At 43.9% G+C, this 26223-nt stretch overlaps 1 protein-coding gene across 4 annotated transcripts in view; it reads right to left on the bottom strand.

The window, feature by feature from the left end:
• The window catches only part of LOC126291418 (zinc finger protein 501-like), a 235455-nt gene that overhangs the window by 2447 nt on the left and 206785 nt on the right, over positions 1 to 26223 (bottom strand). The gene's annotated exons all lie outside the window — the stretch shown is intronic.

The raw sequence follows: 26223 nt of genomic DNA, 5'->3' as shown, positions 1-26223 counted from the left end.
CCCCATCCCCATCCTCATGAACATTTAAGCCATAATGTCGTCACTGCTGTCTGCATCTGTCACTGCTGTCTGCCATCTTGATAAGTTATTCCCCGGTTAAGCTCACTAACCGGCCAGAAATCGCCGAGTTTTTTCTCGGTTAGGTGTTATTCCGGGTTCGTACAATGCGCTCCTCATGTTATTCCGAGAATACAGCTTACCGGCTGCTAACCAGAGATTGTACAACTACCCTATGGGGAGAAAAAGTTTTGACAATGGCACGAACAGCTTCAGAATTAGTGATGACAATATTGTTTACTAAAACGAGGAAGGAGAAGCAATCGGGACATCACAAAAATTATATGGAAGAATACGACGATTCCAAATTTATATAAAAATTTCTACTACTACTACTACTACTTTTCGGTCTCAGGCTTGAGAAACTGGAGCATGAAAATGAAATATGAATCTATTTCCTAATGAGAAACCTTTTGCTTGTAGTAGCCCTAATAGACATTTGATATTGGTACTTCGTGAATTATAGTCTGTCGTGTTATTTATGTAAACGAGGTACGTAAAAATGATAATTTGTACCAAAACAGTTTTTATTTGGCATTTGTTACAATTGCTGTAGTATCAGAAAGGTCTATTTCGTTTTATCTAGCAGACAGAGACGAAACAGAACTAATCTAGTCGAGAAACCAGTCTTGGGTACCGTTCACATTAACAGCTTCTTCAGAATTAGATAAAGACATTGTGATTTTTCATGTAGCAAAACATTTGGTGAACTTTTTAGCGAGGAAAAAATGCTGGAACCTAAGGATTGAAGAAATGTGTACTGTCTTGCATGTGTCTTCCTTTACAGGTTTTATGTCTCCTATATTTAATTTTATGTCACATAAAAGAGAACAAGTGCAAATTTTCTGAAAAGTTCTTACTCTCCCGGTCATAAATAATCCCATCCAGTGTTAATTGCGATATTTTTTTTTTTTTAAAGGTGGTTAGGATGTCAAACCGACCGACTGGGGGCAGAAGAGGCACCACAGGACATTTTAATTTCCACTGTTATGAATATAGATCTGATGGCTTACATTACAAAATATACACGTTTGAATTCCACAGAGTGATATACAGTGCTGTGTGAAGTAGCCTGGCGCTGAACTTTGGCACAATTAAGACAAAATACAGGGCTATTACAAATGATTGAAGCGATTTCATAAATTCACTGTAGCTCCATTCATTGACATATGGTCACGACACACTACAGATACGTAGAAAAACTCATAAAGTTTTGTTCGGCTGAAGCCGCACTTCAGGTTTCTGCCGCCAGAGCGCTCGAGAGCGCAGAGAGACAAAATGGCGACAGGAGCCGAGAAAGCGAATGTAGTGCTTGAAATGCACTCACATCAGTTAGTTATAACAGTGCAACGACACTTGAGGACGAAGTTCAACAAAGGTCCACCAACTGCTAACTCCATTCGGCGATGGTATGCGTAGTTTAAAGCTTCTGGATGCCTCTGTAAGGGGAAATCAACGGGTCGGCCTGCAGTGAGCGAAGAAACGGTTGAACGCGTGCGGGCAAGTTTCACGCGGAGCCCGCGGAAGTCGACGAATAAAGCAAGCAGGGAGCTAAACGTACCACAGCCGACGGTTTGGAAAATCTTACGGAAAAGGCTAAACAGAAGCCTTACCGTTTACAATTGCTACAAGCCCTGACACCCGATGACAAAGTCAAACGCTCTGAATTTTCGGTGCGGTTGCAACAGCTCATGGAAGAGGATGCGTTCAGTGCGAAACTTGTTTTCAGTGATGAAGCAACATTTTTTCTTAATGGTGAAGTGAACAGACACAATGTGCGAATCTGGGCGGTAGAGAATCCTCACGCATTCGTGCAGCAAATTCGCAATTCACCGAAAGTGAACGTGTTTTGTGCAATCTCACGGTTTAAAGTTTACGGCTCCTTTTTCTTCTGTGTAAAAAACGTTACAGGACACGTGTATCTGGGCATGCTGGAAAATTGGCTCATGCCACAACTGGAGACCGACAGCGCCGACTTCATCTTTGAACAGGATGGTGCTCCACGGCACTTCCATCATGATGTTCGGCATTTCTTAAACAGGAGATTGGAAAACCGATGGATCGGTCGTGGTGGAGATCGTGATCAGCAATTCATGTCATGGCCTCCACGCTCTCCCGACTGAACCCCATGCGATTTCTTTCTGTGGGGTTATGTGAAAGATTCAGTGTTTAAACCTCCACTACCGAGAAACGTGCCAGAACTGCGAGCTCGCATCAACGATGCTTTCGAACTCATTGATGGGAACGTGCTGCGCATAGTGTGGGAAAAACTTGATTATCGGCTTGATGTCTGCCGAATAACTGAAGGGGCACATATCGAACATTTGTGAATGCCTAAAAAAACTTTTTGCGTTTTTGTATGTGTGTGCAAAGCATTGTGAAAATATCTCAAATAATAAAGTTATTGTAGAGCTGTGAAATCGCTTCAATCATTTGTAATAACTCTGTACCATGTCTTACATTTCTTCGAACACATATGTTGTATGTATCAAACCCTTCAAAAAAATGTGCGCCACAAGATGAACATTTTTATGAAAAATTGATATTTTTGTAAAAAAATTTTGACGTCCTGTCTCAAACGCTCGAGGGGGATGCGGTGGGGGGAGGGGGGGAGGGAGGGGGAAGACGCTACTATCAAGTTTTTGCCCCGGTTCGGAAATATCGTATTCGTGGCTGCGCGTTTTAAGAGTATTATAAAATACAACTGAGAATATCAAGTCACACGAATTGTTTGACGACCATTGTACCTGCAATCTTCGGCTGTATCATGTTCAGTGTCTTCTACACTGGGGGAAAACAATCGCAACGCCAATAAAGATGGCGTCTGTTCAAATTTCGCGCCAGTCGCGTAAGAGTGGTGCTAGTAGCGCCGCTGTAAGGATGCGAATCAGGTTTGCTTTAAATACACGCTGCAACGGTAGGGAGGGTTAGCTGTATATGAGATTGGATATGCCGAGTTGATGTTAGTCAAGAATGCCCTTAAGGCGATAAAGACGCCATTTCTAAGACTTCATTGAGTTTGAACGAGGTCGTGTAAAAGGGTTATGAGAAACTGGATGTTCCTTCTGCAATACTGCGGCCGGCCGATGTGGCCGTGCGGTTCTAGGCGCTTCAGTCCAGAACCGCGTGACCGCTACAGTCGCAGGTTCGAATCCTGCCTCGGGCATGGATGTCTGTGATGTCTTTAATTTAGGTTTAAAGTAGTTCTAAGTTCTAGGGGACTGATGACCACAGATGTTTAGTCCCATAGTGCTCAGAGCCATTTGAATAATTTTTTGCAATATTGCAGAAAGACTTGGCGGGAATGTAGCCAGTGTTCGTGATTGCTGGCAGCGTTGTTCACGAGAATGTGAGACGACTGGGCTCCACATGGGCCACGTGGCGCTACTGAGAGGGAAGACCACTGTGTTCAGTTTATGGCCCTAGTGCATCGTCCTGCATCTGCAGCTGCAATCTGAGCAGCAGTTGGCACCACAGGGATACAACGAACTGTTACAAATCGGTTACCTCAAGCACATTTCTGAGCCTGATGTCCTGTAGCGTGGAGTCCACTGAAACCCAAACCATCACCATTTGCATCTTCAGTGGTGTCATGCGAGAGCTCACTGGCGAACAGGGTGGAGATACATTGTGTTTTACGAGGTATGTCCACAAAGTAAGTTCCGTTTGCTTATATAAAACAATCGTATACAGATACAGAAAAAATACTTATTGTACAAAAATCTACAACTGTTAAGCTCCTTTTCTACATACCTTCCGAAATTTTGTAGCCACTTGTCATAGCGTGGCACAAGCTTTTGTACGCCTTCTTCATAGACGGTTACTGTCTGTGGTAACATGTTCTTTCGGTTCGTCATCATCGTTGACCACCAAGGACAGATTTTACCAGGTGTACCGATTGAAAATGAGCGTTAAGATACAAATGTGTCGATAGGGAACATTTGTTGTGAACGAGCCGTAATTTTTTTTTGTTTGGTTGGTATGACATCTGTCAAAGATATTTAGTATACATCAAGTCATGGAACAAACAACATCACATGTTTTCATCATGTTAACAATGTCGAATTTTGTACCAGAAAGTGATGATTTGCGGAAAGCATTAGTTTTTTGTTTTCATTTGAAAAAAAAGTGCTGCAGAGTCGCATCGAATGCTTGTCGAGGCATATGGTGATCATGCTCTATCAGAAGCAACATGCAAAAGATGGTTTCGACGGTTCAGAAATAATGATTTTGATGTAGGAAATGAAGAACGTGGAAGAGCACCAAAAAAGTTCGAAGACGCCGAATTGCAAGCAATATTGGATGAAGATGATACTTAGAGTCAGGAGCAAATGGCAGCAATGCTAAACGTTGCACAACAAACAATTTCTGACCGTTTGAAAGCTATGGGAAAGATCCAAAAGTGTGGAAAATGGTTGCCACATGAATTCAATGAACGAGAGATGGAAAACCGATTTGTCAAATTTTGCTTCAAAGACATGAAAGAAAATCAATTTCGCATCGAATTGTTGGATTTGGATTTATTTTAAGAATCCTAACGGGAAAAATCATGGGTTAATCCGGGACAACCATCAACATCGACTGCAAAACCAGATCGATTCGGCAAGAAGACAATGCTCTGTGTTTGGTGGGATCAGAAAGGTATGGTGCATCATGAGCTTCTAAAACCCGGTGAAACTGTGAGTAATAATCGCTACAGACAACAAATGATCAATTTGAACTATGCACTGATCGAAAAAAGACCTGAATTGTCCAGAAGAATGGCAAAGTATTTTTTTTTTTACACGACAATGCACCTGTACACAAAGCAAAACTGATTCAGGATACAATCAAAACACTTGACCGACATCTGCTACCCCACCCGCCGTATTCATCAGACTCGGCCCCTTCCGACTACCAATTGTTTTCATCAATGGGACACGCACTGGCTGAGGAACACTTCGATTCCTACGAAGAAGTCGAAAATTGGGTGTCTGATTGGTTTGCTTCAAAAGACGAACATTTCTATTGGCGTGGTGTCCAGAAATTGCCAGAAAGGTGGTCAAAATGTATAGAAAGCAATCGTCAGTACTTTGAATAAAATGTTTTTACTTTTCAATTCAAAATTATTGTTTCATTTTCACAAAAAAAAACGCTCATTTCATACCGGTACACCTGGTAGGTTTAAGAAGAGGATGATCAAACGCCTCCCAGCGAAATTCCTGTGAGAGTTGTTTGGTCACATTCGCCGAGTGAGATTGGGCAATATTGTGGAAAAAACAACACGTTTTGACAGTAATCCTCGGCGCTTGTAATGTATTGCGCGGCGCAATTTCTTAATGGGCTCGCAGTAACAATGTGCAATGATAGTGGTAAGAAATCAATCAGCATTTGACGTTCAGCAGTTCACAACTTAATTGTATACTTCGTAAGGCCACTCATCGCCATTTAACATAGGTCACTACCGCAGCCTAAGGAAAATGAGCCGCTTTCTGATGCAACAATAATTTGTCCAATAACTTCAAGAGTTTCTGTATTTCTACCTATGCCACATACAGGATGGTCAGAAACAGTCTGAAAAGCTTGTACGGATGTTGCAGGGTAGGTTTTTCTGAGAACCAAGTGCTAAGACAAAAATTCTATACGTTCCGCCATTTCCGAGTTATTTTGTGTTGAAGTTAGCCAGTCAGGTCGTTGCGAGCACAAATTCAGGCACTTTCACGCGCTAAAGTGCGGTAACTCACGAACATGTGTGGGTCCGTGAGTTATCAGTTGCTGGAATGTTCATAACCAGTTAAAATGTGCCTTTTTCGGAACTGATAAATTTAAGCTATTTGAGCGAAGGTACGTTTGTTTGGTCTGAGGAAACCAAACGAAGAACTAGTTTGGTGACACTGCCTCTGGCAGGTTGCTTGAATTTTCGCCCGCGACGGCCTGATTGGCTAACTTCAGTGCTATGTAACTCGAAAATGGTGCAACGTATCGAATTTTTTCGTAACAATTATTTTTCAGCACAGCTTCCCCTACAAAGCCCTTACAAGCTTTTCAGAATGGTTCTGACTGCTTGTATATGTCTGGCATGTAATGATTGTTTGCCCCCTGAGGCAATTTCGTCGAACACTGAACATTCAATGTTCATGATCAGGTTCGTATACTGGAGCCTCACAATTAAATAACAACCTTTTGCCTGTCCAATACAGATACCAACCCTGAGCAATGAACAGATGATTACCCCCCCTCCCCCTCCCATGGATAACGCAAATAGTCTCAATTTAATAGCTGTTGTACGATACTCAGCTGCCAACATTTCCAACAGCTTATTCCGTTGGGTTGCAGGTAAATCTTAATCCTCACGGAGGTGTTATGTGGGCATGGGTACTTCGATGGTGCACCTGCCAGGTCCCAGACATCCTCAACAATATATCCTCGTCCCCGTGAGTTACATCACTTCTGTTCCTCAAATCTGAGGTGGCTTCGATTTTCTATATGGTCTTGAATGCTGGACACACACGTTATTTGAGTGCAGGGCAGTAAGAAAATCTGAACAGATAAGTATACTTACCTCACCATTATGTATTAACTGACTGTGTCAAAAAATGTTCAAATGTGTGTCAATTCCTAAGGGACCAAACTGCTGAGGTCATCGGTTCATACACCTACACACTACTCTAAACCAAAGTAAACTAACTTATGCTAAGAACAACACAGACATCCATGCCCGAGGGAGGAGTCGAACCTCCGGCGGGAGGGACCAATCTGTGACATGGCGCCTCAAACCTCATGGTCACTTTTCGCACCGAGTAAGTGACCTTTGGATAGTTTGGAGCACAGATTGATATACAGGGAATGCATGCATTTGCTATCTGCGCCCTGAAGATTTAATGAGGGAATATCTCCGCCCGTCAAAAATGGTTGAAATGGCTCTGAGCACTATGGGACTTATAATCTGAGGTCATCAGTCCCCTAGAACTTAGAACTAGTTAAACCTAACTAACCTAAGGACACCACACACATCCATGCCCGAGGTATGATTCGAACCTGCGACCGTAGCGTTCGTGCCGTTATAGTCTGAAGCGCCTAGAACCGCTCGGCCACACCGGCCGGCCATCTCCACCTGTCACCACGTTAAGACTCAGTTCTATACATTTCTAAATTATTCATTTAAAAGACTAATACCTCTTGCCAGACATACAATACTGATCACACTTATACAGCTTTAATATCATATTGAGCTACAGTGGGTAATTCCTAAAGCTTCTGTCTCATAATCCTTATACCCATCATAACTGAAGGTATACAAAACAAGTTTGAGGAACAGCTGCCAAATACATGCCAGCTGCTGGGTACACTCGAAAAACAACAATGAACTGCCTTGTTCCTTGCGGTAAAAAGTGCACAATATCATCACAAAATGCTCTTTTCGGCCACAAATTCTGGTTCTGTGAGTAAGTTTTGCTAGAACGAATGTCTTGGAGGACATTAGAAGACGCAACCTTTCATGCCCCATCCTCATCTCCAGGTGCATTTAAGAGTATTCATTGCTTTCATTGTGATCCGTATTTGGAGTACCACATTAATTTAGTATAAAAGAGACTGATAACAGTTCGGAAATTTTGAATTTAAAAGTGGCATCAACACAAAATGACTCACCTGAACAAAAATCTAGCTCTGTGTAACCTGGCCCTTAACAGACACCATTCATTGTCACCCGCTGTTGGTTGTTTGGTTTGGAGAGAAGGAGACTAAATTACAGGGTCATCAGTCACTTTTTCTTCATTCAAACAGGTCTCAGATTAAACCCATTACCCAAAAGAGTCTGGGAACGCAAAAAAGTATGTAAAACTAACTGAACCACACTGAAAGAGAAAACGAAAGAAGCAAACCAAAAGGGGAGGAAGTGCACTAAAAGAAAAAAAGCAGTAGGAAGTATTAAAATAATATATTAGATGGTCTTGGCTGGCTGATTGCAAGAATAAAAAAAATGAGTCAGTCACTATGCAATACACTAAAATCTCCAGCCTCTAAACGCAGGTCTAGAGAAACACAGATAGGGAAAAGACGAAAACCAAGGCGAACAGACAGCAAAGAGAGAGCACGGGAGAGTTAAAATGGAAGCCCTGGAAGAGTAGGCCAGAAGCCCATCCTCACATAGGGAGATAAAACTCTGTCACGAATAAAATGTATTACTAGATCAACTATTGAGGCACTGTCTCTTAACACTATTGGCAATGTGATGAGAAAGTTAAAAGTCTTCCTCAGGGCAGCTAAAACTGGGCAGTCCAACAAGATGAGGACCACAGTCAAGTGGGAACCACAGTGACACTGAGGTGGTCCTCACGACAGAGGAGGTGACCATGAGTCAGCCAAGTATGGCCGATGCAGAGTTAGTAAAGGACAATGGAGTACCTAGTGGCTCGAATGGATGACTTTCACACATTCGTTGTCTCCTTGATAAAACATAATTTATTTGGTGTACTGAGGGTGCGCCATTCAGTAAGCCAGATCCCCAATACTTTAAGGCATAAGACTGATTGGAGATTGGTCTCCGGTGTGCCAATTCTAGGGTCTGTTTATTGGTACCTGTCTGGCCAGCCTGTCAGCACGTTCATGGCCCACGATCCTGATATGTCCTGGGGTCCAGATGAAGGCCACAGGAAATCCATGGTTTTCAAAGGCATAAACAGTCTCCCAGATAGTCGTTACCAGAGGATAGAGGGCAACCGGTGGTCGAGAGCTTGAAGGCCACCTAAGAAGTCGCTACAGATGAGGAAGCAACCATCTGTGCAGGGGCAGATCTGCACAAGAGCGCTAGAGATGGCTATCAACTTTGCAGTGAAAACACTCCAGCCACCTGGCAAGGAGCACTGTTCAGTATGGCCAGCGTGAGCATAGGTGAAGCCCACGTGATCATTGACCATTGAGCCAGCAGTGTAGACTATTTATGAGCCCTGGAAATGGTCAAGAATAGAGAAAAATCGGCAGCAGAGGGCTTCAGGAAGAAATGAGTCTTTTGGGCCTTGCAAAAGGTGGCCAAGTCATGGTCCATGGAGGTGTATGTGAGTGGACCCAGACGAGAAATGTAGAAGGAAAGACTCGAGTTCAGAAAGAAGGGACTGGAGACAGACTGCAAATGTAATCCCTGATCCGGGTCGCCATTGCGGGAGACGGATTGCTGTGTTGTGGAAAAGGAGATAGTAATTGGGATGTTGAGGTGAGCTGTGAATGTGTATGGTATAAGTGGCAAGCAGTTGTTGTCACCTGGTCTGCAATGAGGAATCCCAGCTTCCACAAGGAGGCTGTTTACTGTGTTAGTTCAGAAAGCTCCCATCAAAGTTGATCTCCACAGTGGTGTATAGGGTCCAGCATTCACAATGCTGAGGACAAAGCTGAACCATATCTCATGCTCCCATAGTCCAGATGGGACTGTTACAGGGCTTTGTAGAGCTGCAACAGAGTAGGGTGGTCTGCACCCCAGCTGTTGTGAATCAGGTAGCAAAGAATGTTAAGATGCTGCCAACACTTTTGCTTAATCTGACGAATATGGGGATGCTAACTTAAGCATGTGTCGAAAACTAGTCCTAAAATGCGATAATTCTCCGCTATGTTAAGTAGAATTGTACCTGTGGTCTAGGGATAGCGTCTTTGATTCATTATCAAAATGTCTTCGGTCCCGGGTTCGATCCCCGCCACTGCCTAAATTTTGATAAATAATCAGCATTGGCGGCCGAAGACTTCCGGCATAAGAAGTCAGCCTCATTCTGCCAACGGCCTTGTCAAAGAGGGCGGAGGAGCGGATAGAGGTTCAGGGCACTCTCTTGTCCTAGGGTGGGAAATTGCCCCTGAAGACACAAGAATCAGCAATGATCAACGATATGAGGATGCAGAAGGCAATGGAAACCACTGCATTAAAGACACGTAACGTGTATCCACAGGACATGTGGCCTGTAGTTGAAGAAGTGTCATGATGATCTCTCCATTGGCAAAAGATTCCGGAATAGTCCCCCATTTGGATCTCCAGGAGGGGACTGCCAAGGGGGAGGTTACCATGAGAAAAAGATTGAATAATCAACAAAAGGATAATGTTCTACGAGTCGGGGCATGGAATGTCAGAAGCTTGAACGTGGTAGGGAAACGAGAAAATCTGAAAAGGGAAATGCAAAGGCTCAACCTAGATATAGTAGGGGTCAGTGAAGTGAAGTGGAAGGAAGACAAGGATTTCTGGTCAGATGAGTATCGGGTAATCAACAGCAGCAGAAAATGGTATAACAGGTGTAGGATTCGTTATGAATAGGAAGGTAGGGCAGAGAGTGTGTTACTGTGAACAGTTCAGTGACCAGGTTGTTCTAATTAGAATCGACAGCAGACCAACACCGACAACGATAGTTCAGGTAAACATGCTGACGTCGCAAGCTGAAGATGACAGAGAAAGTGTATGAGGATATTGAAAGGGTAATGCAGTATGTAAAGGGGGACGAAAATCTAATAGTCGTGGGGGACTGGAATGCAATTGTAAGGGAAGCAGGAGAAGAAAAGGTTACAGGAGAATATGGGCTTGGGACAAGGAATGAAAGAGGAGAAAGGCTAATTGAGTTCTGTAACAAGTTGCAGCTAGTAGTAGCGAATATCCTGTTCAAGAATCACAAGAGGAGGAGGTATACTTGGAAAAGGCTGGGAGATACGGGAAGATTTCAATTAGATTACATCATGGCCAGACAGAACTTCAGAAATCAGATACTGGATTGTAAGGCATACCCAGGCGCAGATATAGACTCAGATCACAATATAGTTGTGATGAAGAGTAGGCTGAAGTTCAAACATTAGTCAGGAAGAATCAATACGCTAAGAAGTGGGATACGGAAGTACTAAGGAATGACGAGATACGTTTGAAGTTCTCTAACGCTATGCATACAGCAATAAGGAATAGCGCAGTAGGCAACACAGTTGAAGAGGAATGGATGTCTCTAAAAAGGACCATCACAGAAGTTGGGAAGGAAAACATAGGTACAAAGAAGGCAGCTGCGAAGAAACCATGGGTAACAGAAGAAATACTTCAGTTGATTGATGAAAGGAGGAAGTACAAACATGTTCCGGGAAAATCAGGAATACAGAAATACAAGTCGCTGAGGAATGAAATGAATAGGAAGTGCAGGGAAGCTAAGACGAAATGGCTGCAGGAGAAATGTGAAGACATCGAAAAAGATATGATTGTCGGAAGGACAGACTCAGCATACAGGAAAGTAAAAACAACCTTTGGTGACATTAAAAGCAACGGTGGTAACATTATGAGTGCAACGGGAATTCCACTGTTAAATGCAGAGGAGAGAGCAGATAGGTGGAAAGAATACATTGAAAGCCTCTATGAGGGTGAAGATTTGTCTGATGTGATAGAAGAAGAAACACGAGTCGATTTAGAAGAGATAGAGGATCCAGTATTAGAATCGGAATTTAAAAGAGCTTTGGAGGACTTACGGTCAAATAAGGCAGAAGGGATAGATAACATTCCATCAGAATTTCTAAAATCATTAGGGGAAGTGGCAACAAAACGACTATTCACGTTGGTGTGTAGAATATATGAGTCTGGCGACATACCATCTGACTTTCGAAAAAGCATCATCCACACAATTCCGAAGACGGCAAAAGCTGACAAGTGCGAGAATTATCGCACAATCATCTTAAGAAGTCATGCATCGAAGCTGCTTACAAGAATAATATACAGAAGAATGGAAAAGAAAATTGAGAATGCACTAGGTGACGATCAGTTTGGCCTTAGGAAAAGTAAAGGCACGAGAGAGGCAATTCTGACGTCACGGCTAATAATGGAAGCAAGGCTGAAGAAAAATCAAGACACATTCATAGGATTTGTCGACCTGGAAAAAGCGTTCGACATTATAAAATGGTGCAAGCTGTTCAAGATTCTGAAAAAAGTACGGGTAAGCTATAGGGAGAGACGGGTCATATACAATATGTAAAACAACCAAGAGGGAATAATAAGAGTGGACGATCAAGAACGAAGTGCTCGTATAAAGAAGGGAGTAAGACAAGGCTGTAGCCTTTCATCCCTACTCTTCAATCTGTACATCGAGGAAGCAATGATGGAAATAAAAGAAAGGTTCAGGAGTGGAATTAAAATGCAAGGTGAAAGGATATCAATGATACGATTCGCTGATGACATTGCTATCCTGAATGAAAGTGAAGAAGATTTAAATGATATGCTGAACAGAATGAACAGTCTAATGAGTACACAGTATGGTTTGAGAGTAAATCGGAGAAAGACGAAGGTAATGAGAAGTAGTAGAAATGGGAACAGCGAGAAACTTAACATCAGGATTGACGGTCACGAAGTCAATGAAGTTAAGGAATTCTGCTACCTAGGCAGTAAAATAACCAATGACGGACGGAGCAAGGAGGACATCAAAAGCAGACTCGCTATGGCAAAAAAGTCATTTCTGGCCAAGAGAAGTCTACTAATATCAAATACCGGCCTTAATTTGAGGAAGAAATTTCAGAGGATGTACGTCTGGAGTAAGGCATTGTATGGTAGTGAAACATGGACTGTGAGAAAACCGGAACAGAAGAGAATCGAAGCATTTGAGTTGTGGTGCTATAGACGAATGTTGAAAATTAGGTGGACTAATAAGGTAAGGAATGAGGAGCTTCTATGCAGAATCGGAGAGGAAAGGAATATGTGGAAAACACTGATAAGGAGAAGGGGCAGGATGGTAGAACATCTGCTAAGACATGAGGGAATGACTTCCATGGTACTAGAGGGAGCTGTAGAGGGCAGAAACTGTAGAGGAAGACAGAGATTGGAATACGCCAAGCAAATAATTGAGGACGTAGGTTGCAAGTGCTACTCTGACATGAAGAGGTTAGCACAGGAAAGGAATTCGTGGCGGGTCACATCAAACCAGTCAGTAGCCTGATGACAAAAAAAAAAAAAAGTTAAGTAGTTGGTCATCGAGATAAAATGGTAGCTAAGGGTGGACAGTATGATGACGACATAAGTGCATGACGCAAGTCTTGATGGCTCAGAAACTGAAAGCCATGAGTGCAGGCCCATGACCGCACCTTTCATGAATGTCTTCCTGTAGGCGACGTTCAGCCACACCAACAGTAAATGAGCAAAAGGAAATACAAAAGTCGTCAGCATGTAAGAAGAGTGTTACTCAGGACCCGACTGCTGCTGCAAGGCCATTGATGGCTACTAAAAAGAGTGGGATTCTCAGTACAGAGCTCTGCAGGACCCCATTCCTTTTGACAAGGGGGGAACTGTGAGAGGCGCCGACTCTGACTCTGACTCTGACGCTGTGGAGCGACAAAAGGTTCTGTACGAAACTCGGGAGTGGGCCCTGGAGACCCCACTCATACAAAGTAGCGACGATGTGGTGTCGCCAAGCAGCGTCATAGGGTTGTGTCAGGTCAAAAAAGACGGCAGTAAAGTGTTGACGGTCGGAAAAGGCCGTTCAAGTGGCAGACTCCAGGTATACCAACTTGTCAGAGGTGGGATGACCATGCCAAATACCACTCTGTGACAGAGCCAGAAGCCTCCGAGACTCAAGGAGCCACACAGCCGCCGCTCGCAATCTGTTCCAGCAGATTGCACAGAACTTTGGTGAGGCTGATACCATGATAGCTATTGACATCCAGCAGGTCTTCACCAGGTTTTAGCACCGGAACGACGACACTTCCTTGCCACTGTGATGGGAATTCGCCATCGCATCGATGTGGTTGAAGATGGTATGGAGGTGGCACTCGTAATCTGCCAACAGTTGTTTAATCTTTGGGGCTGGATGCGCTCTGGTCCAGATGTGTCAGGACAATCACAAGGGCACTAAGAAATTCCCACTCACTGAAGAGAACATTATATGGCTCTGCATAGCATGAATCAAAAGATAAGCACTGTCGTTCCAACACTGATTTAGGAGGCGAAAGGCAGGGCAGTAATGCTCAGATGCAGATGTGCAAGATACTCTGTGTTTGCGTCTGGGTTGTTATATATAGTTTCCTTTGCAGACATTCCTGGTATTCCAAGAGGGGTCTGATATCTGTAATGATATCTGAACCTAGATCAAACCTGGGAAGGAGAGGTTTGTATTCCAATGGTGGAAATGTATTGTTCCCAACACTCCTGCATCCATTGTTTGATGAGTTGATGAGCCCCGGCACAGAACAGTTTGAAGGCAATGAGGTGCTCCAGGGGTCGGCACCACTTGCGATGCTGGAGGACCCACCCTTGGTCTCTAATGGCATCTGCAATTTCTGGCGACCACCAAGGCACTCTTTTCTACTGTGGGCAAACTGATGAACAAGGGATTGCCAATTCAGCTGCAGCAACAATGGTAGTAGTAAAGGTCTGACTCACCTGACTGATGTCACCAAGCAATGTAGATCCAATGGTGGTAGTGGAGGTGAAAGCCCCCCAGTCAGCTTTGGTAAGAGCCCATCTGGGCAAACATCTAGGTGAGTGACGCTGGAGGAGGTGGAGCAAAAAGTGGTCACTACCAATGGATGGACATTAGAAGGCATGACTGCAAGTGGAGAGATCATTGGCCAAGGGGTACATGCTATGTGCCACAATGAAATTAGTGAGGGCACCTGTATTTAGGAGGAAAAGGTCGAGTTGAGTTATTAAATCCTCAACATCTTTACCATGGCCAGCAGTCTTGGTTCCACCCAACAAAGGGTTGTGGGCATTAAAATCACCCACATGTAAAAAAAGCAGAGGTAGTTGGGAAATAAGTGCAACCATACATGGTGTGGCACTCCACCATCTGCAAGAAGGTAGATGTTTCAGATGGTAATTTCCTGCATTGTTCTCACCCTGACAGTCACAGCTGTTAAAGTTGTTTGAAGGGGCATAGGTTCGCTACATTCAGAGGTAAGTACATAGATACAGTTCCACCTGACGTCCTGTTACAGTCGTTATGGTTTTTTGTAGCACCCCCGATAGGGGATCTGAATTATGGGAAACCTGGTTTCCTAAAGGGCAACGAAAAAACAGGGGTATTGCTTAAGAGTTGTCATAACCCTGACAGGTGAGAGAAGGGACCAAGGAGGCAGTTTACTCTTCACAGGTTACTGGCTGCTACCGGTTGAGTGCTGGTATCCAGTACCATTTTGTCTGAGGTATTGGTGAGATCTTGGTCCTCGGGGGACACTAGAATCTCCACCTCGTCCTCAGATTTGGAACTGTTAGGGTATTGTGGTGTGGGGCCACTGGAGTCTGCCATTTCTTAACAGACTTCTTATTTGTCTGTTTGCCCTCTCACCACTCTTTAGCGGCTTGCTGGGAGGACTTCTCAAAAGCAGCTTCGGGGACAGAGGAAGATTGCAAAGCCCTTTGACCAGCAGCTAGTGGCTCCTGTAGCTGGCATCCACTTCAACATGGGGCTAGAACATGAAAGGTGGAGTTCCAAGGTACCTCTTCCATATGAGAGGAGTTGGAGGAGGCTGTTGCTTCCCTGACTGGGGGAAGGAGACCAATGTCTCCTGCAGTCAGGGGTCCATGCTCCCAAAGTAGAAGCTTAGGGGGCAACAGGAGAAGATCTGCCCCCAACCACCAGGAATGGGGATGTAGATGGGTGGCCCTGAGGGCTTAATGGAGAAGGCTTAGATGAGGAGCATAATGTTACCAATGAGGGAATCACCATATACTGAGGAGACCGAAGTCACCTGCAAGTGTACTCAGTGTGATGAACTTATAGCTGTGCTATACACTAAGGAGACAAAAGTCAGTGGGTACCGATACACACATATACAGATGGCAGTAGTATCCTGTACACAAGGTATGAAAGGTCAGTGCATTGGTGGAGCTGTCATTTGCACCCGAGTAACTCATGGTAAAAGCTGTCTGACAAGACTATGGCAGCACAACAGGAGTTAACAGACTGAATGCGGAATGATAGTTGGAGCTAGACACATGGACAATCCCGGAATGATAGTTGGAGCTAGACACATGGACAATCCCATGTCGGAAATCGTTAGGGAATTCAATATTGTGAGATCCCCAGTGTCAAGAGTTTGCTCAGAACACCACACTTCAGGCATTACCTCTCACCATGGACAATGCAATGGGTGACAGCCTTCAGTTAATGAGGGCAGTGGCATTTGTGTAGAGCTAATAGACAAGCAACACTGCATGAAATAACCACAGAAATCGATGTGGGATGTATGACGAATGTATACATTAGGACAGTGTGACAAAATGGGGCATTAATGGGCTGTGGCAGCGGGCGACCTATGTGAGTGTGTCTACTGACACCACGATATCGTCAGCAGCAACTCTCTTGCGCTCATGACCATACCAGTTGGACACTAGACCTGGAAAACTGTGGACTGGTCAGACGAATCCCAAATTCCATTGGTAAGAGCTGATGGAAGGATTCAAGTGTGGCACAGACCCCATAGGGCAATGGACCTAAGTTATCAAATAGGCATTGTGCAAGCTAGTGGTGGCTCCATAGTGTGTGGGCTGTAGTTACATGAAATTGACTGGGTCCTGATTATGTTCAGCTACTTGGAGACCATTTTCAGCCGTTCAGGGACTTCATGTTCCCAAAAAATGACGGAATTTTTATGTATGATAATGTGTCATGTCACTGGGTCACAGCTGTTCTCGATTGGTTTGAAGGACATTCTGGACAGTTCGAGTTAATGATTTGGCCAGCCAGACCCCCAACATGAAACTCATTGAACATTTATGGGACATAGCTGAGAAGTCTGTTCACGCACAAAATCCTGCACAAGCGACTCTTTCGCAATTACGGATGGCTGTCAGTATAATTATGTGAATGGTACTCGCTGATACGATTCTGAACAGGTCTTGAGGAGAGGAAGTAGATTACCGAGTGAAAAATATAGAGTGCTATTTTAAAAAATATGCACTGCTGTTCGTATCTTCGTAACAAACAAAGAAAAGTTACAAAAAGGAAATCATGCTGGCTAGTGACCCTATGGAAGCTAAACAACATTTGTTTAATTATTCTTTTTATTTTGTTTCTGAACAAAAAATGATTTGAGGTGATCACAATAATTGGGATACCCATTATATTATGTATACAGCCCTGAACTTACACACTTTCTTCATTTTAAAGGGAAGAAAGTTTATTGTTTCTGTTGATCAGCAGTAATATACTGACGTGGGATTGTATTTGGTGATTTGTTATTAACATTCCAGATTTACTAAGACATATTCACTGGGAGCACATGTTGATGCGACACATAAAATACACTACTGTTTGTGAAAATGACACTCGAGATTACAATGAAATTTATTCCACAGATTAGACACATGACAATGTGCAAATGATTAGAATTGCACAACAGTGCATGCAGTATTGTGAAAATTCAGTAAGGAGTGAAGCTCCCACATGCTGCAATCAAAGCCCTCTGGAAGCTGTGGCAAGGAACTGAAGAGAGAGTGGATATGATGCTGAGGTTTGTAGGCTAATCCAAAATAGCATCGACAGTAGTAGCAGGAGAGCCATAATGAACGAGTTGGCAGCAGGTCATATCCCAGACATGTTCGATGCGTAACATGTCAGGCAAACATGCAGACCAGGGAAGCAGTGCTACCCACAGTTCTTTGAAAGGAACTTGCACATTCCTCACTGTATGGCCAAATATTGTCTGATTGAAAAATGGCATGTGCTGCCTGCAGGCTCTGAAACTTCTCCAATGCAACGACTTCTGTTCAAATTGCCCTCAATATGTAGGGGAAAAAATATCGTATGTTACAGCCAATGGTGCTTCAAATCATCACTCTTAGCTTTTACCCACTATGCCACACAACAATGCCATCTGCCCGATTGCATTCACCATAGTATCATCTGACATGTACACAGCCATCACTGTAGGGCAAGTTGAAGTAGGACTCATCTGAAAACACTGCATTTAACCACTCAGCGTATTAGTGACAACGTTCGTGTGCTCACTGCAGTCTGAATCTAGGTGGTTTCGGGTGAAGCCGATGCAATGAAATTTATGGTAATAGTCCAACTCTCTGCAGATGGCATTTAAGTGTCGATGCTGATATGTCCACACCCACTACAGTGCTTCAACATCATGCCAACACATTGGACAGAACTGTTCTGTCAGTTACATCCAGGCAGAGAAGATGGCCATTCCGCTCTGTGATCACATTGTGAAGTCCAGTACCTGCTCTGTGCTGTGTACAGCATCCTTCTATTCCTTGGTTCCTCACACTCATCACTATCGTAGCAGCATACTCTATATAATCAGTGTCACAGAACGACAAACCTGTCACACATACACATCACTCTGTCCTGTTCTAACTCACATACGTGCTGATATTGCGCTCTTTGATGTTAAAGTGGCATGCAGACACTTTATCACATTTTCCCCCTTCGTTTGACGGCTCTGTGTTGACTGATTGTGACTGAGGCATTACACTGACCTGTCAGGGCAATTAAAAGACGATGCCGCCGAACATAGGTGCATGCTGCCTCTCTGCAGTTTTAATCACCAACTATCATTCAACTATTCTACACCTCCACCAATTTTGGAGTGATTCTGGACATTCCTTCTATCAACTGCAATTTTCACAAACAGTAACACGCATCCTGCAAGCCCAGGTCAACAACAAAAGAGAAATACTTATGTTCAACCCCCCCTCCAATCCCAAACACACACACACACACACACACACACACACACACACACACACACACACACACACACACACAGATACTAAGTTAACTGGTACCCATGGGTGTCGAATAAGTAAAATAAAAACTGAAATATATTTTAAGATGTAAGAGCAAACCTAAATGTGTCGCAAAACATGTAAATGTAGAACACACTGTGGTGAATGTAATAACTGACTGACCATTATTGCCATACTTATCAAATTGGAAATCAGCTTACAACTTACACACATCACTTTACTGCACTGAAGACATGCAGAAGCCAGATTTTATTAACACTCATGTTATCTGATATTATTATCACCATATACATAAACTGGTGCTATTAAGGAATTCATCAGCGGTGCTGAAGCAGTTATCCACCTATAAATTCATTAGGCCCTTCTTAAATTAAATGTCGTGAATAGCTATACTTTTTATGGTTGTAAGCAAGTTATTAAATGGGTGTGTTCCTGAGCAATGAGCAATTTTCTCCAGCGAAATAACTGACTTCTTTATGAAAATTATGCATATTTCTGATTACATGAACTGAGTTGTTGCTTTGAATAAGAGATCCATTATTTACGACTAATCTCTGGAATAAATCAATATATTGGTAATCGGTAATTAGTAACACCTGTTCCTTGAACAAGTCTCTGTGCGAAGTTTCCTCAAAGTATACACATTGATTTCAATCTTACAAGGCGTGTGAGAAAAGTAATGAGACTGATTATTTCGTCTTCCAAAGTTACTATTTTATTTTTTCTAACAATAGTTTTGTCCCCTTCAAAGTAATTCACTTAGGCAGCTGTACACCGGCGGAATCCTTGTATACAGCCTTGATAGCAGCGTGCCAAAAGGGTGCAACGGACAGAGTCTTTAATATGATGGTCACATTCTTTTGAATGTTCCCCTGAGTCCCACAATGATGTCCTATTAGAACATTTTCCAGTTTCAGAAACAAGTGACAACGACTCAGATCATCAGGTGAATAGGAGTGGTGTGGATAAAGAAGAATGCTTTTCGAGATCAAAAATTCCGCTATGGAAATGGCCGTGTGACACCGGGCGTTGTCATGACGCAACATCCACTTGTCTGCAATGTTCGATTCATCCTTTTCCTGATCCTTACAAGGACATCTTTATAAAACATTTGGTTGACAGTTTGTGCTGGAGAAACAAATTATTTCTGTATGATGCGTCTACTGTCAAAAAAGCAAAATAATAATTGTTTTGATCTTTCATCTGTTCACTCGTGTTTTTTCGATCGAGGAGATATCTCAGTGTGTCACTCCTCACGTTGGTGCTTTGTCACATGATTATACTCAAAAGAGCCAGGATTCATCATCTGTGATCACACGACTGGACTATTTGTGGTTATTGGCAATTCTCTCAACATCAACATATACATTTCTTCGATTATCCTTCTGCTCAGCTGTGAGGTTTTTTTTGTACCACATTGTCACAAACCTTCACCTGTGAAAAAGTTTGATCAAAATTTGATGTACGGTGAAAGTGTTTAACAGGTAACCCATCATCCTTATTGTTAAACGTCTGTCTGATATTACAAGACGATGCACACGTGCGACATTTTCGTCGGATTTTGAAATTTAAGGTTCTCTGAGCAAGGTTCATATTCAACGTGTTCTCGCGCTTCCAAAAATGATTTTTGCCCCCTGAAAAATTTGTGCTCTTGAGAAGGAATGTTTCCCATAATCCTTTTCTAAGTTTTCAAAGGCCCAGATCACATAAGAAACAGATTGACCGTCCTTACGGCGGAACAGGCTACCATAAAAATAATTTTCCCGTCGGTCAACAGATGTCGCAGGCGACGCTACAATACTAACTGACCTGTCCATATCACGGAATTGGCAACGCTGTATCTTCGGTGACGTGAATTAGGCTAATTTGTATTCGGCTAGAGCGCTGCGCGCGAAATGCATTCGTCACACAGCTCATGATCGGCTGTGGTTTTTCCCGAGTTTTCAATCGAAGAATGTAGATTAGCTCCTGTAATTCTACAAACCAAGTTTATTTCTGCTGTAGGAATACTTCTCACAATCATATGCGAAATGAAATAAATGAAAAATAACACACAAACATTTCTCGCGAGTTACTGTTGAAATGCAGACTGTATTACAGTCGCATAGGTTTTACAGTCGCCTTCCATGCCGTCTATTTCCTATTTGTTATACAGCTCTTCTGATACGGGCTATGGTGGTAAAAGAGATCTTCACGTGTTAACACTATAAAGCTTTCTAAATCCTCTCAAAGTCTTTGAAATATAATCAGTTAGTTTAATGACAAATACTGCACCGAGCAGTGGGTTTCGCGTCCTGACATTACCGACACAATTATTTATTTTGCGTAGAGTATGTATAGGGATTAGGTGAGTTATAACGACAACATATTTTTCACATTGAGACCGTAAATAAGTTTAAGAAACAGATTTTGCTTCCTTTCCAAGTATTTCTGTAAGAGTTCTTAAATATAACCACATTTTGCATTTGATTACTGTTAGCTGTAAACGAATATAATTAACTTAACAACGAAATCTTCGAAAAAATAAAGGGCTGCCACGTTATATTAGAATATAAGGTCGACAAAATTTGATTTAAAATCCAGTTCCGTAACCTTTCTTTATCTTTGATGGGAAATCTGAACATTTTTAGTCGAGGATTTGTTCGTCTACTCCTTCCACAGTTGATACACTCGCTGGCACTCGGTACAACGACTCGATCCACTACCACCAGTATGTCAGAAACAGCTGTACTTCACAGACGCCAAATGGTAGAAAGCTGCATGCGTTCGGCCGATGTTGCCACATATTTCACAGATCGGAGTGCCATCTAGTGGTTGGTGCCACAAGTAAGGGTGTGACGCTGTTGCTGCCTGGTGGCCGTTCCTTGACTATGGTTGCCTGCTAGACCAAGCGATCGAGCAATCTGTTTCTTACATGATCTGGGTCAAAGGTCACACTCACGGATCCTCTCCACGTTTAACACAAAACTTGATTGCATAACGTCGCTCTAAATTCTGCTGTTCCACACTGGATTCGCACTCAGGAGGACCTCGGTTCAAACCTGCATCTGGTGATCCAGGTTTAGGTTTTCCGTGATTTTCCTATATCGCTCCAGGCAAATGTCATGATGGTTCCCGACCTGTGGAAAACCTCCCGTATCCTGATGTTCCTTAAACCTGGCAAATCGCCGTCCCATCAGCTTTACCTCGGTCTTCAGCAAGGTCCTGGAATCTATCCTCTCCCGACGCATCCACCAGCATCTCCGCCAGCACTGCCTCCTTCCCGTTACCCAGTGTGGCTTTCGGCCGTCCTTCTCTTCCGACGACCTTCTTCTTCACCTTACTCATGTCCTTCCTGACCAGCTTAATTCCCGTCGCTCCACTATCTTCCTCTCCCTGAACCTCGAACGAGCTTATGACCGCATCTGGTATTCCGATCTCCTCTTCAAGCTCCAAACCTTCACCCTTCCCATTAACTACATCCATCTGATCGGCTCCCTTCTCTCCCACCGTCCTTCCTATGTCACCATCTATAACACGGATTCCTACACCTTTTTTCCCTCCGCCGGTGTGCCCCAAGGCTCCGTCCTTTCCCCCCTTCTGTACCTTTTGTATACGGGGGAGATGCCGCAGCCGTCACCCCCCGTCCACCTTCTCCAGTTTGCCGATGACACCACCTTCCTTGCCCTTCCACCACCCTGCAGCGCTCCCAACACCTTCTCCTATCCCATCTTGACCAGCTCACCGCTTGGTGAAACCAGTGGTTGCTCAAGATCAATCCCTCCAAAACCCAGGCGATCATTGTAGGCAAAACCACCCCTTCCTTCCGCCTCCTCGATTTCTGTCTCACCATCTATCGCCGTCCTATCGCCCTCACTCCCACCCTCAAGAACCTTGGCGTCACCCTTGACCGTCGCCTCTCCTGGACCCCCCAGCTCTGGACAATCCAAGCCAAGGCACACCCGACTTCGTCTCCTCAAGCTCCTTTCAGGCCGTATGTGGGGTCTGGACCCCTCCACCATCCTCCACACCTATAAATCCCTCATCCGCCCTATCCTTTGCTACGCCCATCCAGGCTGGATCTCCGCCCCCCCCTACCTCTTATAAATCCCTTCAAATCCTTGAACGCCATGCTTTCCGCCTCTCCTATCCCATCCGTCTCCCCTCCCCCACGTGGATCCTGTACGATATCATTCCTTTCCCCCACCTTTTCCTTGAAAGGATACGGATCCTGTACACCTCCCGCAAACTCGACCCTCCTCACCCGCTTGTCTCGCCCATCCTCTCCCACCCCCGCCCACTGCCGCACCTGTATTCCCACGTCCCACCCGGTCTCCATCTCTCCACCCTCCTTACCCTCTCCCAAGGTGGCTTCCGCCAGCTTCCCCTCCATGACAATGTCCTCCTCCCCTCCATCTACCCCTCCTATCAACTTTGATCCTCCCCGCCCCCACTTCCAGTGTCCTCTCCTCTTGGCACCCTCCCTTCTCTTTCCTTTTCCCCCTTCCTCCACCCCTCTTCCCCCGGGCTCCCCCCTTCTTCCCTCCCCCTATCTCCCTTGCCCATGGCATCGTTTCTCCCCTCCCTCTCCCTCTCCCACCCCTCCCCCCTCCTCCTCTATTGGCACATCCCCAGACTCGTACATGGTTAGTGAACATTCGCGCGCCGGAGATCATCGCCATCAGTGTCTCATGTCTGTGCCTTTGTGTTTTGTGTTCTTCGCTGTCACGCCACCACTGTTCATGTGTGCCGTAGCCGACATCCATGTTATGTGCGCCGTGTCAACTAGTGTTACTGATATTTCTCGTCCAGCGTGAACAGCTCCATGTTTTTTGTTTTTTTGTGTCTACTATTTTTGCCTGACGTTTTGATTGTTTTTCTCTGTGCCTCCTATATGTACTACTTTTTGTCAAATTCAAGGCTGAAGAGCGGCGTACTCTGCTACTGACAGCCCGCCTTGTATAAGGTGATAAAAATAACAATAAAGAAAAAAAAGTCATGATGGTTCCTTCAAAAGAGCATGGCTGATTTCCTTCCCTATTCCTTGACACCATGTGAGCTCGTGCTCTGTCTCTGGTGACATCTTTCTTCCTTCCTTTCCACTGTTCCATTTTCGTTAACACACAACAGAAACACAGCTTCACTCATGGCGGGCTCGAAAATCACGTGACGGCTGCAGGGAGCTGAGCGTCTGAGCAGCGCCATATGTTTTGCGGCGCTGTCCGCCTCATTACTGCTCTCACACACCTTGTACTCGTTACTGCACTTGCTTCGTCACGCTGCAAGATACCAGACAGACGCAGAATCAATGAGCAGGCTTCGCTGGCTGTAGCAGCGTAGAGATAAGGTTACACTGAATACCTTACCTGCCTAGTGCCTAGCGAACACGAATATGATACAGAGACCACAGAAAATCTTCGAGTAGACTATCATAGATTCAGGTTTATTGCAAAGAGGATGTATGTTCTGCATCAACATCTACATACATACTCCGCAATCCACCATACGGTGCGTGGTGGATGGTACCTCGTAACACAACTAGCATCTTCTCTCCCTGTTCCACTCCCAAACAGAACTAGGGAAAAATGACTGCCTATATGCCTCTGTACGAGCCCTAATTTCTCTTATCTTATCTTTGTGGTCTTTCCGCGAAATGTAAGTTGGCTGCAGTAAAACTGCACTGCGGTCAGCCTCAAATCTGGTTCTCTAAATTTCCTCAGTAGCGATTCACGAAAAGAACGCCTCCTTTCCTCCAGAGACTCCCACTTCCGTAACACTCGCGTGATGATCAAACCTACCAGTAACAAATCTAGCAGCCCGCCTCCGAATTGTTTCTGTGTCCTCCCTCAATCTGACCTGATAGGGATACCAAAAGCTCCAGCAGTACTCAATAATAGGTCGTATTAGTGTTTTATAAGCGGTGTCCTTTACACATGATCGACATCTTCCCAAAATTCTACCAATGAACCGAAGACGACTATCCGCCTTTCCCACAACTGCCATTAAATGCTTGTCCCACTTCATATCGTTCTGCAATGTGACGCCCAAATATTTAATCGACGTGACTGTGTCACGCGCCACACTACTAATGGAGTATTCAAACATTGCGGGATTCTTTTTCCTATTCATCTGCATTAATTTACATTTATCTACATTTAGAGTTAGCTGCCATTCGTTACACCAATCGCAAATCCTGTGCAAGTCATCTTGTATCCTCTTACAGTCACTCAGCGACGACACCTTCCCGTAAACCGCAGCATATTCAGTAAACAGCCGCACATTGCTATCCACCCTATCCAAAACATCATTTATGTAGATAGAAAACAACAGCGGACCTACCACACTTCCCTGGGGCACTCCAGATGATACCCTCACCTCCGATGAACACTCACCATCGAGGACAACGTACTGGGTTCTATTACTTAAGAAGTCTTCGAGCGACTCACATACTTGGGAACCAATCCCATATGCTCGTACCTTAGTTAGGAGTCTGCAGTGGGGCACCGAGTCAAACGCTTTCCGGAAGTCAAGGAATATGGCATCCGTCTGATACCCTTCATCCATGGTTCGCAAGATATCATGTTCTTCTGTCGTCTAAACCAAACCCTTCGACTTGATCACTACAACTTAAGCTCAGCCAGAGGAAGTACCTTCCCGTAACAGTAAACTTCAATAGCGGATAAATATCTCGTGAACAGTTTGGACAATCTTATTATCTCTCCACCCTGGTAATTCACATAACTATCTCGAAGCATCAACTGCAGTATGTGACTATCATACGAGTAAGATGATTAAAAGCAATTACAGAAATATTCGACAATGAAGTCATAACGAATATCACTAGAAGTAAAAAACGGCGGCAACAGCAACAAATAGTCGCCTTTCTGCTAAGCTGGTGCACAATGCCGGGGTGTTTCATGATGTCATCCTCGAATCGGTGAAACATCCTGAAAGGCTTACCGGGCAGTGAATATACAGCTTTCACAACTCTATTGAATGGTACTACTTTCGCACCATGTTCACTTTTCAGATTCTGAAGCTGACTTCATTTTCTAAAGTTTCATGAAAATTTCTGCCAATGGAAGGTGATCAACCAGTTATTCCTTAAATGTTTAAGTAAAATGCATTTCACTGAAAACTGTTTTTTGTTTAGAAAACTCCTACGATAACCAGTTTCCATCACGCTGTATATAATTTAACAGCAAACAGAGGAACAGGCTGAGTCCATATTTTTTTTCATGATGTACGTTTCATGTGTCCAGTGTAGTCGAGTTTTCGTGGCCATTGTCACTGAAGTTAAAATCTTTTGGGTCGTTAGGCACTGAACACCACAAGATCCTGAAGCAGGAACATGGCAAGATCCGGAAGCAGATTCCAGTGGAGGGATTGTTTGAAGAAATATGACGTGGTCTAACAATCCAGTAGCTTTTAACAGTAGTCTTTGATAGTTTGGGAAAAAGGAAAGAGACACTCCATGCATATTCTGTTAGAAATGTAATGACATCTCATAAAAAATGAGCATT

Source organism: Schistocerca gregaria, chromosome 9 (genome assembly GCF_023897955.1).
Source record: "Schistocerca gregaria isolate iqSchGreg1 chromosome 9, iqSchGreg1.2, whole genome shotgun sequence".
Lineage (NCBI taxonomy): Eukaryota > Metazoa > Arthropoda > Insecta > Orthoptera > Acrididae > Schistocerca > Schistocerca gregaria.
This window is presented reverse-complemented; position numbering and strand designations above follow the sequence as displayed.